The 19,614-nt window shown below is 42.8% G+C and overlaps 1 protein-coding gene and 2 pseudogenes across 4 annotated transcripts in view; all 3 read right to left on the reverse strand.

Moving 5' to 3' along the window:
* LOC129830000 (synaptotagmin-2-like) overlaps positions 1–10,906 on the reverse strand; it is a 103,602-nt gene extending 92,696 nt beyond the window's left edge. For 3 of the 4 annotated variants that reach the window (XM_055892108.1, XM_055892106.1, XM_055892107.1), the window contains exons 1-2: positions 10,766–10,906; positions 10,580–10,635 (exon numbers count right to left, since the gene is read on the reverse strand). The gene's annotated coding sequence lies outside the window, so the exon portion shown is untranslated. The remainder of the gene's footprint in view (positions 1–10,579; positions 10,636–10,765) is intronic. The other variant, XM_055892112.1, reaches the window with a different exon arrangement.
* Positions 10,907–12,401: 1,495 nt separating this feature from the next.
* Positions 12,402–14,531, reverse strand: LOC129830002 (ADP-ribose glycohydrolase OARD1-like; annotated as a pseudogene).
* A 2,271-nt stretch (positions 14,532–16,802) lies between these two features.
* Positions 16,803–17,910, reverse strand: LOC129829368 (guanylyl cyclase-activating protein 2-like; annotated as a pseudogene).
* Positions 17,911–19,614: the final 1,704 nt, after the last annotated feature.

Consider the following 19,614-nt stretch of genomic DNA (forward strand, 5'->3'; position numbering starts at 1 on the left):
TACCATACAGCAGTACTGGGGTTATCAGCTACATTTGGTTTGCTTGGTCCTGATATGGTTAAAGTATGCTTGTACAGCGAAAAATAACAAAATCCTATGACTGAATATAACAGGTAACATTGGGTAGAACTGAATGTGTAGTAATGATTGGCTCATATAATCCAGAAAAGCCTTCCATGAGATGTATTGTCTTGTGTAGTCCATTCAACTCTGAACATTCAATAGCACACTTCAAGCACCCAAAAAACAGCACAACAGAAAACATCTATCAGCTCAAGTGGAATGGAGGAACATTGGGTTGCTGATTTTTTGGTCGATGTACTGTTCGTCAGCAAGCAGTCAGGTAGGCAACCCTCTATGTCGCTCTGCTAAAGGGGTCTTTTCAGTGCATGGAACCGGATGGCAAGAACACAGCAGCGGCTAGGCACTGCAATGTGCTGCAGTGCTCTGAGCGTTGTACAGCACACACACTCTCTCTCTCTCTCTCTCTCTCTCTCTCTCTCTCTCTCTCTCTCTCTCTCTCTCTCTCTCTCTCTCTCTCTCTCTCTCTCTCTCTCTCTCTCTCTCTCTCTCTCTCTCTCTTCTCTCTCTCTCTCTCTCTCTCTCTCTCTCTCTCTCTCTCTCTCTCTCTCTCTCTCTCTCTCTCTCTCTCTCTCTCTCTCTCTCTCTGTCTTACTCTCTCTCCTCTCTCTCTCTCCCACTCTTTCCTCTCCCTGTCATACTTGCATCATCTGTCTCCCTAATTCTGTTGAATTTTTTTCTTATGTCCCCATCCTCTCCCCTTTTGTTCTCTTCTTCCTAATAATCCCCTCTATTTTTGCCTTTCCTCCACCACCCACTTTCTATCCTATTCTCGTGCTCAGTCTTTGACTCTTTCGTCCTCCTCCCCCTCCTTTTCTTACACACATATACATACAATATCCTACAGACACATTTCCCTTTGGTGTGTGAGGAGGTACCCTGGTCCTGGTTGCTAGCACGGTACAACTGCAGTGTTATCTGCTGTTCTCTCCTGTTCTCTACGGTTCTCTGCTGTTCTCTCTTGTTCTCTGCTGTTCTCTCTTGTTCTCTCTTGTTCTCTACTGTTCTCTCCTGTTCTCTCATGTTCTCTACTGTTCTCTCCTATTCTCTCATGTTCTCTACTGTTCTCTACTGTTCTCTACTGTTCTTTACTGTTCTCTACTGTTCTCTACTGTTCTCTCCTGTTCTCTACTGTTCTCTCCTATTCTCTCCTGTTCTTTACTGTTCTCTCCTGTTCTATACTGTTCTCTCCTCACCAGTGTATTTATCAGGCTGACACTTCATTCAGGGGAGAATGTTCACCTTAATCATTTGTTATGTCCTCTATTTTCCTCTATTGTCTCCTGTACTCTTTCTCAGAGACTGGCAGCAGTACAGAATGGCTGGAGAACATCACTGTCCTGAACATTCCTTGTGTCCTTTTGCATTAGCTTTTATCCATTAAGAGCCTGATATTTTCTCAATATATGGCTCTGGATCCATTCAGTCACTCAGATTCCTCTCTCTAATGTAGTCGTATCATTGTGATCCATATCTAATAGAGTTTTGAGTTTGTTTGACAAATGGCTCACAGTGCATCTCTATGGCTGACATGCAGAGCTAAGCACTCTGCTAACTGTGGTGTCAGGGTGACAGCAGTGTTGGCTCCGCTATATTGCCTACGCCATCAGTACCAGGGGCGCACTAAATGCCCCGTATCACACAATCTGGGACAGGGGGTGTCACACTGAGAGGATGAGCGAGGACAAGACTCCAGTCAAAATCTGCCCCTTCCTAAGGTGCTTGACACCAAATCTACCCCTTCATGAGGTGCTTTATACCAGATCTACCCCTTCCTGAGATGCTTTACACCAGATCTACCCCTTCCTGAGGTGCTTTATACCAGATCTACCCCTTCCTGAGGTGCTTTACACCAGATCTACCCCTTCCTGAGGTGCTTTACACCAGATCTACCCCTTCCTGAGGTGCTTTATACCAGATCTACCCCTTCCTGAGGTGCTTTATACCAAATCTACCCCTTCCTAAGGTGCTTGACACCAAATCTACCCCTTCATGAGGTGCTTTATACCAGATCTACCCCTTCCTGAGATGCTTTACACCAGATCTACCCCTTCCTGAGGTGCTTTATACCAAATCTACCCCTTCCTGAGGTGCTTTATACCATATCTACCCCTTCCTGAGGTGCTTTACACCAGATCTACTCCTTCCTGAGGTGCTTTATACCAAATCTACCCCTTCCTGAGGTGCTTTATACCAAATCTACCCCTTCCTGAGGTGCTTTATACCAGATCTACCCCTTCCTGAGGTGCTTTACACCAGATCTACCCCTTCCTGAGGTGCTTTACACCAGATCTACCCCTTCCTGAGGTGCTTTATACCAGATCTACCCCTTCCTGAGGTGCTTTATACCAAATCTACCCCTTCCTGAGGTGCTTTATACCAGATCTACCCCTTCCTGAGGTGCTTTACACCAGATCTACCACTTCCTGAGGTGCTTTACACCAGATCTACCCCTTCCTGAGGTGCTTTATACCAGATCTACCCCCTCATGAGGTGCTTTACACCAGATCTACCCCTTCCTGAGGATCTTTACACCAGATCTACCCCTTCCTGAGGTGCTTTATACCAGATCTACCCCTTCCTGAGGTGCTTTACACCAGATCTACCCCTTCCTGAGGTGCTTTATACCAAATCTACCCCTTCCTGGGGTGCTTTACACCAGATCTACCCCTTCCTGAGGTGCTTTATACCAGATCTACCACTTCCTGAGGTGCTTTATACCAGATCGACCCCTTCATGAGGTGCTTTACACCAAATCTACCCCTTCCTGAGGATCTTTACACCAGATCTACCCCTTCCTGAGGTGCTTTATACCAGATCTACCCCTTCCTGAGGTGCTTTACACCAGATCTACCCCTTCCTGAGGTGCTTTATACCAAATCTACCCCTTCCTGGGGTGCTTTACACCAGATCTACCCCTTCCTGAGGTGCTTTATACCAGATCTACCACTTCCTGAGGTGCTTTATACCAGATCGACCCCTTCATGAGGTGCTTTACACCAAATCTACCCCTTCCTGAGGTGCTTTACACCAGATCTACCCCTTCCTGAGGTGCTTTATACCAGATCTACCCCCTCATGAGGTGCTTTACACCAGATCTACCCCTTCCTGAGGATCTTTACACCAGATCTACCCCTTCCTGAGGTGCTTTATACCAGATCTACCCCTTCCTGAGGTGCTTTACACCAAATCTACCCCTTCCTGAGGTGCTTTATACCAGATCTACCCTTTCCTGAGGTGCTTTACACCAAATATACCCCTATTCTGAGGTGCTTTATACCAAATCTACCCCTTCCTGAGGTGCTTTATACCAGATCTACCCCTTCCTGAGGTGCTTTACACCAGATCTACCCCTTCCTGAGGTGCTTTACACCAGATCTACCCCTTCCTGAGGTGCTTTATACCAGATCTACCCCTTCCTGAGGTGCTTTATACCAAATCTACCCCTTCCTGAGGTGCTTTATACCAGATCTACCCCTTCCTGAGGTGCTTTACACCAGATCTACCACTTCCTGAGGTGCTTTACACCAGATCTACCCCTTCCTGAGGTGCTTTATACCAGATCTACCCCCTCATGAGGTGCTTTACACCAGATCTACCCCTTCCTGAGGATCTTTACACCAGATCTACCCCTTCCTGAGGTGCTTTATACCAGATCTACCCCTTCCTGAGGTGCTTTACACCAGATCTACCCCTTCCTGAGATGCATTACACCAGATCTACCCCTTCCTGAGGTGCTTTATACCAGATCTACCCCTTCCTGAGGTGCTTTACACCAGATCTACCCCTTCCTGAGGTGCTTTATACCAAATCTACCCCTTCCTGAGGTGCTTTATACCAAATCTACCCCTTCCTGGGGTGCTTTACACCAGATCTACCCCTTCCTGAGGTGCTTTATACCAGATCTACCACTTCCTGAGGTGCTTTATACCAGATCGACCCCTTCATGAGGTGCTTTACACCAAATCTACCCCTTCCTGAGGTGCTTTACACCAGATCTACCCCTTCCTGAGGTGCTTTATACCAGATCTACCCCCTCATGAGGTGCTTTACACCAGATCTACCCCTTCCTGAGGATCTTTACACCAGATCTACCCCTTCCTGAGGTGCTTTATACCAGATCTACCCCTTCCTGAGGTGCTTTACACCAAATCTACCCCTTCCTGAGGTGCTTTATACCAGATCTACCCTTTCCTGAGGTGCTTTACACCAAATATACCCCTATTCTGAGGTGCTTTATACCAAATCTACCCCTTCCTGAGGTGCTTTATACCAGATCTACCCCTTCCTGAGGTGCTTTATACCAGATCTACCCCTTCCTGAGGTGCTTTATACCAGATCTACCCCTTCCTGAGGTGCTTTACACCAGATCTACCCCTTCCTGAGGTGCTTTATACCAGATCTACCCCTTCCTGAGGTGCTTTACACCAGATCTACCCCTTCCTGAGGTGCTTTATACCAGATCTACCCTTTCCTGAGGTGCTTTACACCAGATATACCCCTATTCTGAGGTGCTTTATACCAAATCTATCCCTTCCTGAGGTGCTTTATACCAGATCTACCCCTTTCTAAGGTGCTTTATACCAAATCTACCCCTTCCTGAGGTGCTTTATACCAGATCTACCCCTTCCTGAGGTGCTTTACAGTCCCTGAGGATTGTTTACTTGAGGAGGTGCTCATAATGGACACTAAAAACATTGCATTTGGGACAAATTATTAGCTAAACACTAAATCAATTAAAATCAAAGCACGCTCCCCTGAGGGGCCCCCGTGTTGAGGATCAGCATGGCAGATGTGTTGTTGCATACCATTACCACCTTGGGGCGGCCAATCAGGAAGTCCAGGATCCAGTTGCAGAGGGAGGTGTTTAGTCCCAGGGTCCTTATCTTAGTGATGAGCTTTGAGGGCACTATGGTGTTGAACGCTGAGCTGTAGTAATTGAACAGCATTCTTACGTAGGTGGGAAAGGGCAGTGTTGAGTGCAATAAAGATTGCGTCATCTGTGGATCTGTTGGGGCGGTATGTAAATTGGAGTGGGTCTAGGCTTTCTGGAATTATGGTGTTGATGTGAGCCATGACCAGCCTTTCAAAGCACTTCATGGCTACAGACGTGAGTGCTAGGGGTCAGTAGTCATTTAGGCAGGTTACCTTGGTGTTTTTGGGCACAGAGACTATGTTGGTCTGCTTGAAACATGTAGGTATTACAAACACGGCCAGGGACAGGTTGAAAATGTCAGTGAAGACACTGGCCAGTTGGTCAGAGCATGCTCAGAAGACAAGTCCTGGTAATCCGTCTGGCCCTGAGGCCTTGTGAATGTTGACCTGTTTAAAGGTCTTACTCACATTGGCTACGGCGAGCGTGATCACACGGTCGTCCGGAACAGCTGGTGGTCTCATGCATGCTTCAGTGTTGCTTGCCTTGAAGCACGCATATACAGTTGAAGTCGGAAGTCTACATACACCTTAACCAAATACATTTAAACTCAGTCTTTCACAATTCCTGACATTTAATTCTAGTAAAAATTCCCTGTCTTAGTTCAGTTAGTATCACCACTTTATTTTAAGAATGTGAAATGTCAGAATAATAGTCGAGAGAATGATTCATTTCTTTCATCACATTCCCAGTGGGTCAGAAGTTTACATACACTCAATTAGTATTTGGTAGCATTGCCTTTAAATTGTTTAACTTGGGTCAAACGTTTCAGGTATCCTTCCACAAGCTTCCCACAATAAGTTGGGTGAATTTTCTATGGGATTGAGGTCAGGGCTTTGTGATGGCCACTCCAGTACCTTGACTTTGCTGTCCTTAAAACCTGTTATGGCTGCAGGGGGCGTATTGAGTAGCCAGATAAAATGTGCCCATTTCAAACGGCCTCGTACTCAATTCTTGCTCGTACAATATGCATATTATTATTACTATTGGATAGAAAACACTCTCTAGTTTCTAAAACCGTTTGAATTATTTCTCTGAGTGAAACAGAACTCCTTCTGCAGCACTTTTCCTGACCAGGAAGTGGAATGTCAGAAATCAATGCTCTGTTCAACTGCATGCCTATACATGGGCGTGATACGTAAGAGTCTACATACACTTCATACACCTTCCCCTGGTTGTCAAGATGCGGTGAGAGAAGAAATTTCGTGTCTATCTTGGTCTGAGGTGGAATAAAAGGTCTTTGTTTGACGTGACCATCCATATCCTGTTTCTGGAGCGAGCGAAAGAGGACATGGATATGCCTTCTGTTTAGCTGTCGTTATGAACGACGAACATCTCCGTCTTAGATTTTATTTGATACATTTGACCATATCATCGTAACGTATGTTTTTTCAATATAGTTTAATCAGATTCTTGAATTTTTTGGGGGAGTTTTGCCGTGTTCCGTTCTCTAACTTTGTTGACGTTGGAGTGATCCGTGCCACTTGGCAAGTGCCCATGCTAAATGAAGAGGGATATTTGCCGTTCCAGATCAAAACAACAACTGTTCTGGACAAAGGACACCTTGTCCAACATTCTGACGGAAGATCACCAAAAGTAAGAAACATTTTATGATGCTATTTCTAATATCTGTCGTGCATGTTGACTGGTCGTGGGCGCCCAAGTGTTTCTGGCTATTGTGGCTACGCTAATAGCACGCTACATTTTGTTTGCGCTGTAAAACATTTAATAAATCGGAAATATTGTCTAGAATCACAAGATGCCTGTCTTTCAATTGCTGTACACTATGTATTTTTCAGAAATGTTTTATGATGAGTAATTAGGTATTTGACGTTGGTGTCTGTAAATATTATGGCTGCTTTCGGGGCAATTTCTGATTGTAGCTGAAATGTAAACTATGATTTATACCTGAAATATGCAAATTTTTTGAAAAAAACATATGCTATACAATAAATATGTTATCAGACTGTCATCTGATGAGGTTGTTTCTTGGTTAGTGGCTATTTTTATCTTTATTTGGCCGAATTTGTGATAGTTACTGATCGAGTCATAAACTGATGGAGTAAGAATATTGATGTCTTTTGCTAACGTGGTTAGCTATTAGATTTACATATTGTGTCTTCCCTGTAAAACATTTTAAAAATCGGACATGTTGGCTTGATTCACAAGATGTGCACCTTTCATCTGGTGTCTTGGACTTGTTAATGTGTGAAAGTTAAATATTTAAAAAAAAAAAACTTTTGAATTTCGCGCCCTGCACTTGAGCTGGATGTTGTCATAAGTGTACCGGTGTCGGGCTGCAGCCCAAACAGGTTAAGCCATTTTGCCACAACTTTGGAAGTATGCTTGGGGTCAATGTCCATTTGGAAGACACATTTGCGACCATGCTTTAACTTCCTGAATGATGTCTTGAGATGTTGCTTCAATATATCCACATAATTTTCCAGCTCAGACACCCATACATACCCGACAAAACAAGCCACCAGGGCTCTCTTTACAGCCCCTATGTCTAGAACAGAGGCTAGGAAACACACAGTACTATGTAGAGCCATGATGACTATATAGAACTCTCTTCCACCTCGGGTAACTCAAGCTAGCAGTAAAATCTTATTTAAAAAAATTATAAAACAACACCTCACGGAGCATCACGGACTATGAAGAGACACACACACATTGTAATATTGTACATTTTATATTGATATTACATTTGTATTATGCACAATGTATTGTATGATGCATTGTTTTATTATGATGTTTTACTTTATTCCTGTTTAGACCCCAGGAAGAGTAGCATAATGCCCTAATAACAAACAACAAAATTCGATGAGGTTTGTTTTCATTACCCTTAAATTACCAAATTCTCATTGAGTATTTAAGTAGAAACTACTCGTGAATATTGAATCTACTGATATTCCGACATGCATGATTTGATTATCCATTACCTGTCTCTTCCATAAGAGTGATTGGATAGTTGGAGCCATACTATTTCACTGTGCAATCAGTTTTTCTCTAGCTGCTGTTGTGATTGGTCCTCTGACTGAAGACTGAATACCTCCTTGATTCCACCAGCTGTTTTACCCTGATTACAATATTCTTAAGATTTTGGCCAACAGCGAGATATCAGATGTTTCAAATCCAACTATGCTAATTTATGATAAGTACTTTTAGGCTCCTTCAAATTCAGTGGTTCTCAACTTCTCACAGTTTCAGTCTTAGAGGACAGCAGCTTATACTGGGGCACAGTGAGGGGTATCATTGCAGTGTTGCTATTAGGCGCCTGTGCTATTTGAGTGTCTTCCTCAGCATGATGTCTCTACCCTGCTGGGAGTATCTCCACCTCATCCTCAGGATAATGTGAAGAGGAACAGTCTTCCATAACGCCATGGGTGGCAACGTCATTAAAGTGTTGTTGGCATAATAATTCACCTCATCTGCAAAATATCCATCAGCTCATACATTACTCATTTTCCAGAATGCTAAATCTAAGTTTACTATGAATAATTTGGTAATTTTTGTTAAATTCATGTTAGACTCACTGTAAGTGTAGCCTACACAGTAGTGGGCCTACCTCACAAACTGCATGGTTATGACGTTTTCCATTTGAAGATTATTGCTCTGACTGTGTTTTCATGTGTGATTCATCGTGGCCACTGGCAAGCACAGGAAGGGATGTGATGATTGTTGAAGTTGCTCACAGAATTGGGTAGGTACTACTCGTCAGGTACAATCGTCTCTCATTATGGTACTGGGCTGGCAGTGGTAGTGTAAAACAAAATGCTGAGGACGGGACACACTAAAATAGTTCTGCTGTGTCTCAAAGCAAAAGTAATTTGCTGTAAGAGCCACCATGCTCTAGAAAGGCAAAGATACATGGATAGTAAACTGGGTTTTCTCCCTGCCTGGTCCACAACTGCCATATTAGATTGGATAAACTCACAAAGCTCCTATGGCATCTATGGGAGATTGGGTCTGACTACTATAGAGCCAGGATCTAGGGGTTAACAGCTCTGGTCAGGACAGAAGGGGTCCCTTACCCTCCCTAGCTTTCCTCCCTTCCTGCCTACTGTCCTTACCACTGGTACCTTCCACTTATGAGGACTTGAGCTTGTTTTAAGTGCTGGAGCCCGTCTCCATCTATGGTTATAAAACATCCCGCCCAATTCCTTTTAGCAGTATAAGAAGAGTGCTTTTCCACAGAAGATTTTTGCAGCTGCTTTTCAATGACAGAATGAGGACATGGTCTGTGAATCATTTTAAAACACAGATTCTTCACACTACTCTCCCAAACTAACACAGAACTAACACATTTATCTGGTTTCCAGATAAATAGCCTACAACTGTGGATAGCAGAGCTGCTCCTTCAAAATAAACAGCAAATCATTCAAATATAATCTTCACTCATTCTACAGTACTATCTATGATGACACATCTGAAATATTTTAGAAAGGCTAACAGATGAAAGTAACAGCGCCCACTGCTGGCAGGTGTAAATTATTCACACCAAAACATTTGAAGGTCATAAAAACATCAAATTACCCTACAATGACCAAAAGAAGTGTAAATACACTTCATGAATGATGTTAGTATGATGAAAATCTATTTTATATTTAGAAAACACTTCATCCATCTGTTACAGAATGTGTCCAGTAGCCCTTCATAAAATCTTTAAAATTCCCTTGGCCTTCACTTTCCTCTGCGGATCCTACTGTGTGACCACTGACGGGTGAGAGCGAAGCCCTCCTCTTTCCCTGGAAGGAGACCCCTACAGCCCAGCCTACACTCCCTGTCAGATAGTTCACTGTGGCTGCAGGCACAGACTAAGGAAAGTCCCTGAACAGCAGTGAACCCGACTAATCAAGCTTCACACACCATTCCTAATGCATGTGTTATCTAAGCAACCCAAATGCATGCATCACATCACAGAGTTTTCACATACGGCTGCACACGAAATGAGAGTCCACACATACGAGTGCACACACCATCCCATTTCGGGACTATAATTTTGCGTTACATATATTTCACAGTGAAATGATACCCCTGTCCCCCACCTGACCTCAAATTTGAACCATCAACATCAAACTGTTATAAAATGTTTTTAGTACATTCTGTCAAAAGCCTCAGATGTCCCATGAAACTTCAAGTTTGCTCTGAATTCACCAAAACTACATGGTTATATTTAGTCCCCCTGCCACACACCAGCAAGATGCTGAGGTCTGGGGAAGCTCCGCTATGGACTGAAATGGGATACTGCAGCGCTTGACAGCCGTGTCAGCGCTGAGAGTAACAGAGAGTAACAGAGAGTAACTTGCCTGGAAGCATTAGAGAGTCCCGCTCTAGCCTTCCCCCACCCTCTCTCTCCTTCCCTGTCAAGTCTCAATTATGTTCAAATTAAAAAAGAAAAAAATCTCCAAATTAATTACCAATGATTTAGTTCCCATATCACTTCATGTCATAACCCAGTGTGAGAAACATATGCTCAATTATATAAATTAGATATTGAAGAAAAAAATAGATAACTTCAAAAGCATCCCACCAGCCCAACAGTAGATGTGAAAAGCAGCATACCTTGGGTGCTGGGTCTCTTCCTCCTCAAGAAAACCTTCTCTAGCGGCTTCAGGGCACTTTGACATAGACAGAACAAAAAAGACAATGAAGAAAAGAGAATAAATATTCCTTCAATAATTACTTTCTCTTATTTCCAGTGTTAGAATGAATAAGCCTGGACTACTACAGTATAGTCCTAGAACACACCTTTCCTTAGTCCTTCTGTGGACTCTTGCCTCACATCCACACACAATCACCCTAAGACTGGAGTACTACAGTAAATTGATCAAAATCAGCTCTTGGGAGGGATAAAAACTACACACTCACTGCAATTTATTTCTTGTCCACTCGTTCTTCTGTTTTTTTACTGCTGTATCTGCCTGCGCCACCACCTCATTGGCTAAGATGCTCTTCAATAACATAAGCTCTCTGTTTTAATTGGGAGAGGGCAGTTTCATGGTGCATCAGGACCCCTCCCACCTAGCTCGTCTCTTTTTTTTCTCTGAAGCTCCCGTGGAGAAGAGTGCTGAGCTCTGCAAATTCATACACAGAGCGTAAAAAAAGAAGGGGAAGCGAGGATGGAAGGAGGGAGGACATGGAAAAAAAACTGAGATTGAGTGTTAGGAGGGAGAGCTAAGGAAGAAATCAATGCCATAGGACAAACACACCGAGATAGGATGCAGCATTTTGCCAGGGTTAGGAGGACTTTGAGACATAAGCAAGGACCACCTCTGCATGTCTGCAGTCTGTGATGAACCTCTGCAGTACAGTGGGGTGTCAGAGGAGTCTGAGGCCAGATAAAGGGATATTTTCCAGGGCTAGCGGAGCGACTAGGTGGCTCTGCTGCAGTGTGCAGTCTAATTGCTGGGCAAAGGGGGATGGGAGGAGGAGGGGGTCGGATGCAGTGATGCCGAAGCACAGTCTTCCAGCTAGGAATACAGAGGGAGGCAGCCGCAGTGTACACAGCGGCTAATGCATTTTCCTCATGAATTATTGGTGCACCAAAGAAGGAGGTATAGGGAGTGGGTGCCAGGGGGCAAAGACTGAGACTGTACACTGTCTAGCTAACTACTGTAAGCTTGTGTTATCACAACCAAATGTATATTTATAATTGTTAACTTAATATGCTCTTCGTTTCAAGTAATGTTACTACAGGCAATCCATCGAAAGGATAGATGGTTTGGTGTAGATTCGAATCAAGTTTCATGATGTACAGGAGGGCTTTCCCATATTACACATAAAATGGATCTGTGGGTTTGACATTGTGGTGGCAGATTCCCCACCCCCACTCTCCATTACATCTGGTGCCTACACTGTCTTTCAGTTGCGTTAGAGTGCAATATACTCAAGATCAATATTACATCATACAATACCATGGCCATATCTGCACCCTGCTGTGTTGGTCATAGAATTAGAATCACATTCAAGGTAGCTTTCAGTCAACAGCATTTTTATTTATTTACCTTTATTTAACTAGGCAAGTCAGTTAAGAACAAATTCTTATTTTCAATGGCGGCCTAGGAACAGTAGGTTAACTGCCTTGTTCAGGGGATTCGATCTTGCAACCTTTCGGTTACTAGTCCAATGCTCTAACCACTAAGCATCAAGCTTGTGACTCATGAGCAATGCCTGAATCACAGCACAGTGAATTAAGCATAGTCAGTAAATGAAGAGATAGGTAGGAGTGACTAGATGTATTTGTGAAGATCATATGCCCTCCTGTATTGTATGATGGGTGATATAGCTACATTTAGTCATAAGGTGAATATGCTCCAATGATGGCATAACACCATTTACACTAAGCAGAAAATTTCTGTATATTACACAAGAACCACAGGTCTAGTGAAAGGTGTAAAACAGATTTTATTATCTTGTGAAATTAAAATCACAATTTACTTTTTATTATTCATGCTCGTGTAAGGTACTTACAGGGTTACAAAAAAAATCAACATTACAGGGTATTTAAAATCAGCATATGACAAAAAGCAGTACAGAACAAGAGAAAACAATCATTGGTGCCCCCTTCTGGTGGAGAGAATTCCAATGAATATGATATTGCTACTATATAGGACAGTAATTAAAGTGCAAAATATGAACATGTAATTTCAGAGAACAATTAAACAGGGGTAAAGTAGAGATGAGGGGGTATGATTTCAAGGAAAAGTGTGTTTATTCTCTTTCAAAAGTACAGCCTTGGGCAAACTTTGTACAGATGCATACCAGTATGCTGATATATTGTCTGTGAGTTTAACGTCATTTTGTTTTACAGAAAACATCATTGGAAACTTGGTTGCCCCGTGGACTTGGTTTCCCTGTGGGTTTTACAGGGAGGGTGTACACAGTGATACTGATACTTGTGGGCTGGAATACCTTCTCAAGCATCTTTTCCACTTTGTCCCAGCGCAGTCGATCAAGGCCACAGCCAATGGACCAAATGGAAATGATTGACATGTTAAAATAATTTAATGACACCTTTTTATGTGTAGAATGTATTCATACAAACCGAGGCATTGATATTGCAGTTACTCCGTTTTTCAAGCAATGAGACTTCATGTCCTCAAGGCTCTGCCTCAGGCTGTCATAGGTGGGCTTGTTGCTGTACTTTTCCTTTGTTATCTGTAATAGAGCATGACACAACCAGAGACAACAAAAAAAATGCTTTAAAATGTTTGTTGGTTGAATGAAACTAACAAGGCAACTGTCTTACCAGGTAGTACACAAAACGCTAGTGTCCTTTCAGTACAGCGCATTGTCCTGGCACCTTCTCTGTGAAGTAAAGCAAAACTAGTGAACAGTGATCTTGATCAATGACATGGGCTTATGATATAAGCCATGCTTTTCCAAATTCAGGGCTCATTTTAAAATGAAAAGGGCACATCACAACAGACGTCCATTGCATGCAGTGCGTAATAACAAATAATACATTAATAATACATTATACAGAACAACTCACTCTGTTCCTTTAGCTCAGCCACTCCACCAAACTTCTTCTTGAACATAACTGCGATGCCAGCCCCCATGTGGCAGTCTTTGCTGATACAGTGGGCTAGGGCCTCATCTTCAGGACCGGAGAACAGTGGGCTAGGGCCTCATCTTCAGGACCGGAGAACAGGTCCCCCTTCACATGATGTAGGCTCCAGATGCCTTCTGCAGGCTGGCCAGGAGAGAGCAGCATTACACCACAGAACCAGTCACCACTACCCAAAACCACTATCCAAAGAGTTTTGCCATAAAAAGTGGCTAGCTTGCTAAATAGGACTGTTCACAATAAGTAACAACATATTATAGCCATTGATTACATGCCATTCAACGGTATGGCAGCATTACCTACTAGCTAACTACGGCGTTTTCATGCTGGCCACTTACCTTCGATCTGTCAATAGAGCGCACTGGCTCCACAGATGCGGTTGACAATACTTTGGCAGGTGAGCTGTAGTCAACCAGGTGGGACAGATGGGCAATCTGTTTTGTTAATCTGCGAGGGAAAGCAATGCTACTGCGAGAAAATGAAAGTGCATTGATTATTTAAAGCTGCATTAGCTAGTTATATCACTACAGTCACAGCTAGCTATGCAGTGCCTCCCTGACCCTAGCTTTAGCATCTACAGAGCCGGCACATTTGTCTGAAAATTGCACACGGCAACTAGCTAGCTATGGTGCATTTTCCCAAATGTATCAATTTACTTAGCTAGTGTCGAAGTCGTTAAATTTCTCTTTCAATTTCACCAATGTAGGTATTATAAGGGTTAGAACTAGATAGGATCCAGTTTGTCAGATTTTACTTTTCGTAGGTTAGAATTTACGCCGCAGGTTGGGATGATTAGATCAAATGAAAAGAATAACCAACTTTTGACGTTAATTCGACAAAAGCTGTATCCCTGCTAGCATATACCCTCTAGCTAGCAATCTACTTCTTCTTTGCCACAAGGTGTAAGTAAGCCTATCAGAAGGCAAGGAGATGTTGACGCTTCTTCTTATTCTTCTTCGATGGTATTATCGTGGTCCGCAAATATAAACGTTCGAGGTGCATGCTGCCCCCTGCTGTGTCAGCCTACTGTTCTGGCTTGTTAATTAATTACACTGTGACACACAAAGAGGAGGCAAATAAGAACGAATAAAAATTGCCCTACCAACTAACCCTACACCCATTAAAACCTCACCACTATTCAACTACTTTGGCTCTATCTGATCCTATGCCAGGCCGTCAGCCTGAGAGGGCATTGTTCAACACACCGTGCTGTAACTCTTTTGCAGTAACATTTTGTACAGCCAAGCTCTTTTCTGCAACTGCCACCACAACATCTATTTTCTGTAATTTATGTTCCATTTCTGCGGTACAGTTGATAACCATGGGTATGAATGCTAAGAAGCTAATCTTACTGAAGCACATGTTATTCCTATCACTCTCTAGTGGCCTCGGGCTACTCACAGGGATCGTCTTAGGATCCCTCGCCCTGGATCCATCTTCCTCTACTACTCTCTTCACTGCCTCAGCATACGACACCTTCTGTACTACTCTCACCCTAGCAACCTCGACATGCCTTTCTCTCACCGGACACTTATGATCTCCAACAACATGGGTACCCCTAAAGTTAACACACAGCTTTTTCCACCGATACTACACATTCCTTTGTCTCCTGCACACTTCTCACATCTAGGAATCTCCCTCTTACACACTGCTGCAACATGACCATAAGTTTGACACCTAAAATACTGTAAACATCCTAACTTGACTTTGTTGGGTAAAGACAGTGTCTTCTCTGTTTCATCACGCTCTCCACCGGGTCTGCATCGCACCAAACGCTGTGCATCACAAACACCGGGAATCTTCCATTTCAGTTGATCCTTCTCAACATTCACGCCACACCAGTTATCACTCCTTTCAATGGCGCCCTGCTCCAGGGAGTAAAGAAAGTCACAGGTCTTGTCCCAAGGTGCATGGTGCAGAGTGCCCGCTCCCTCTTGGCGGAAGACACACAAATATCATCACGAGTCCACTTCGAGTTACTTTCACCGATTCAACAGTCCCCAACGTCTTCTCCACCCAACCTGACACCACATATGGATCCACAAGAAGGAAAGGATCCATTCTCTCAAAAAAGGCTCAAACCCGCACATGGCACGCAGGTAATAAATCCTCACTCTTGTCAGGTTACATTTTTTCTCTTTGTACTTGACTAAAATCTTCCTCACCACACTGCTTCCCTCTACACTTAGCTCCTTTCCTTCTTCCTTGATGTCCATTTCCACAAACCTCCACGCACTTTCTACTCCTTTATCCGCTGTAGTAGCAAATGGTTCAAATGGTTCTTGTATCTTGAATTTGCCACCATGTCTTGTCGACTCATTAAGCTCTACCAGCCGCAATTATCTGCCGCCTACCGCCATTACTCAAGGTGAAGCTGCTTAAACCTATCCAATCATTTAATATCTACAAGTACCTAGAGGTAGGAGGAGCTGAAGGTTGATTCTGCTCCTGCTCCAGTGCCTACCTCCACCATCCATTCTGGAATGTGATGAAGTGAATACTGTCAAAGATGGGCAGTATGATTTCCATAGTGTCAAGTTATTCATGATATTGTGATGTACGAGCTACCCTCATATACTCTGAAATTGATAGAGCATTTATTCAGGGTTATATAATAGACTTACATTCCATAAAATTGGTTTGTTTATTATACATCTCCATACACATTTACTGTTCAACATACACAAAAACATTTGTTCTACAAATGCAAAAATTGTGCCAGATATGTAACAACCAAGTCTGCTACCGGAATACTATATTATTGTCAGCTCTAACCATTGACATTTTTCCCTAGCAAAACATAATTGCAAAATAAACTTTACGATCTGCCACTGCATGTTGTCTTTCAACCGTATAGAGATGGAGAACACTGGTCACTTTTACTTTACACTGCACATACAAAATGAAATCATGGTCAGTAGAACACACACATAACCATCAGTGGGAACAGAAACGCGCAGATATGTACACATTAGGGATTTCAAAAGAGAAAACAAAGAAAGTTATAAAAGAAGCAACAAGTTATGGTGTGTGGTGTGCAGGTTATGGGGAGAGAGGGTATTACAGCAACGGTTGCCCCCTCTGCTCAAGAGTCCATAGTCCCCATGGGTATGGTGGTAGTGTCAGCCACCACCTGGGCACAGGGGCAGGGCACAGGATAGTTGAAGCTGCTGGTAGATGGATTCAAATTTTAATTGAAAGAAGTCTATAAACTTATTACAGAGGTTCAGCTTCAGAGCTCGCTCCAGAGCTCTTGCGTCGCCATACACTGATCCAGTCCCCAGGGTTGACGTCCATCTGCAGCATCTTCATCACCCACTTGTCTCTCCTGGCCTCGTCGATGAACTCATCCAGAGACAACTCCCCTGAGGGAAGAGACAGTTAGCATTACTCACTAACTACTGAAACCATACACTGTTTACACCGAGGGAAAAACATTACTAACACCCATTGTCCAATGGTCCAATTTTCTAAATACTTTAGAATTTTACACACAATAATGTGTTACACACAGTCATAATGATATGGAATCACAGTGAGAACCTGTAACATCATTACATTATTAAAACCACAGATCAAGCTGTCAGAGAACAGTAAAAGGATAAAGAAAGCGTCCTCACCATCTCCGTTTTCATCAACCAGTTCAAATATTCTGTCGACCACTTGATCTGGGGTCAGGAGGTTACACTCTGCATCCAGTTCTCCATTACAGGCTTTCTTCAGTCTGTAAATGAACTGAGAGCGAAGACAAGCAGATTTTGGAATGATATCCCATATATGTATGGGATATCATAACTGTATTTTATGTAATCCTACAATAATCTTTGAACGTCTGTTACCTCTACAATCTCCAGCAGCTCTGTCTTGTCAATGCAGCCACTTTCATCTTTGTCGTAATTTTGAAAGTCCATTTCAGTTTATGTTCCAACTTGCCCCTCAAGACCAGGTTCAAGGCTGCAACATACTCTAGAAAATCAATTGTATTGTCCTGCAAAGGAAAGAAATTATAAAATAATATTTTGAAACAGAAATTAAGAGAAAGTGATGTTCAACAGTTATCACTTGAATGACATGTGGACACTGTGGCCCTCAAAGGCCCCCATCATCTTTAGCTACTTACTCCGTTCTTGTCAAATGCGCGAAATATATTCTCAATATAATCGGCCGCCTCCTTGTAGTTAGTAACACCGAAGAAGCTCTTGAACTCGTGCATGAAGAGTGTTCCACTTGGGCACTCCACCACAAACTTCTTATACCAGTCCTGCAGCTCTGCAGCATTAATTTCCTGGTCTGAATCACTCTCCTCACTCAGTCGCTGACCCATCACGGAAATAGTTCTCAAATACTGTGATGAGCCTCTTTAGTTGAAGGTGTTGTCGCTCATGTTTGATTGAACTCCTTAGTTGAAGAAGTTGTCTCTCATGGTTGAAAGTTGTGTCAGTCAGGGGTGTAGCTCTACTCTTTGGACATTCCACAAATTATTTTGCTCTTCCAACTATGTGCTCATTTCCATCACAACTGCAACTTTTTAATCAGTCCACTGTGTCTGTACTATTACTGACATTTTTTAAATATTTCCATAAAGGTACCACACATAAACAAAAACACTGCGGACAGAAACAGTGAGTTACTATATTACCCCTTGTCTGACCATTCTCCACTGATGGTAGAGACTGGGCAAGGACTGATGTAGATCACATGACACATGGGATTAGGAATACATGCCTACTGTCTGGATCAATTTGTTCATAGTGAGTTCTCGAGAAGATTTGCTATTGTCCATCTTCTATTGCTCAAGCGTCAGTGTAAGAAGTCCAGTCAGTCCAAGGCAAGTCAACCTGCTAGAACTACTGCAACAGACAGGCGGTGAACAAAATAATAGGTATAAAGATGTTAAACTGCTAACTGAACTGCTAATTTAGACTACTAAACCTAAAAGGAAGAGCCCTTGACTTTACATTTTTCTTTGATCATGGTAATAGTGTGACATGAGGAAATTGAAATCAGCATACAAGTCATTGTAGAAAAGGTACAGGGCCAGTTTCCCAGACCCAGTTTAGTCCTGGACTAAAATGCACTTTCAATGGAAACTATCAATTGAAAATGATTTTTTCATCCAGGACTAGGTTTAATCAGGGTCCAGCAAAGTGTCCCATGTCATCTCTACAGAGAATTACATTGAGCCATATACAGGCAGAACCCAGTATATTCCCGTGGTGAAATATGAAGTTCATGTCTTGCCAAAGGTTAGTTACACAACGTCCCTTACATGGGATCCTCCTTTTTGTTTGCAAATCTGATGACTCATAAAGGCCGGGCATTTGGTAATCCCTCTTTAAGGTGATGCTATTTCTAGGACCTTCCTTGATAACCTGTGTGACAGAATGTACACATTGTGTCTCTGTTGCAGCATAATTATGTCATAAGTACATCAACTTTATGATCAACATTTATTATTGTATTCCATGGCTCAGTAGTAGGCCTAACAATTTACCAGTTGACTGTGTCTCCAAATACCCCTTGTTACATTTTTGAATGGAAGACATGAAAATCCTGAAATCGATATGAGAAACATTTATCAAATGTATATAGACTAAAGAGACAGGTTGCAGGAGGCAGAGGTTGGAAAAACACACTTGTGGGACTGACTGTCCTTGTTTCCTATAGTTGAACAGTGTGAAGATCTCAATTGCATACTCCTTGTGTCCTCTCTCCGGCTCCTCCTCAAAACCAATTGGATGAGAAAGCCAGAGGTCCCTCCCCTCTGACCTCCGCCATTGGATTTTGAGGACGCGAGGAATATGCAATTGAGATATTCCCAGTGTGTTGACTGAACACCCCCGTCTAGCACATCTTGGCTCATGTAATCTGCTGACTAGGTGTTTCATAGGGACACGGATAAGTATCATTAGCCTGAGTGTCAAGGCCATCTGAAGATACTCTCATAACTTTCTCTGAAAATGTACAGATAAGGACATAATATATTCAAAGGATGTATTCACAGTTGGCAAAAGTTATTTGAAAAACG

The sequence above is a fragment of the Salvelinus fontinalis genome, chromosome 31 (assembly GCF_029448725.1).
Source record: "Salvelinus fontinalis isolate EN_2023a chromosome 31, ASM2944872v1, whole genome shotgun sequence".
NCBI classification, from domain to species: domain Eukaryota; kingdom Metazoa; phylum Chordata; class Actinopteri; order Salmoniformes; family Salmonidae; genus Salvelinus; species Salvelinus fontinalis.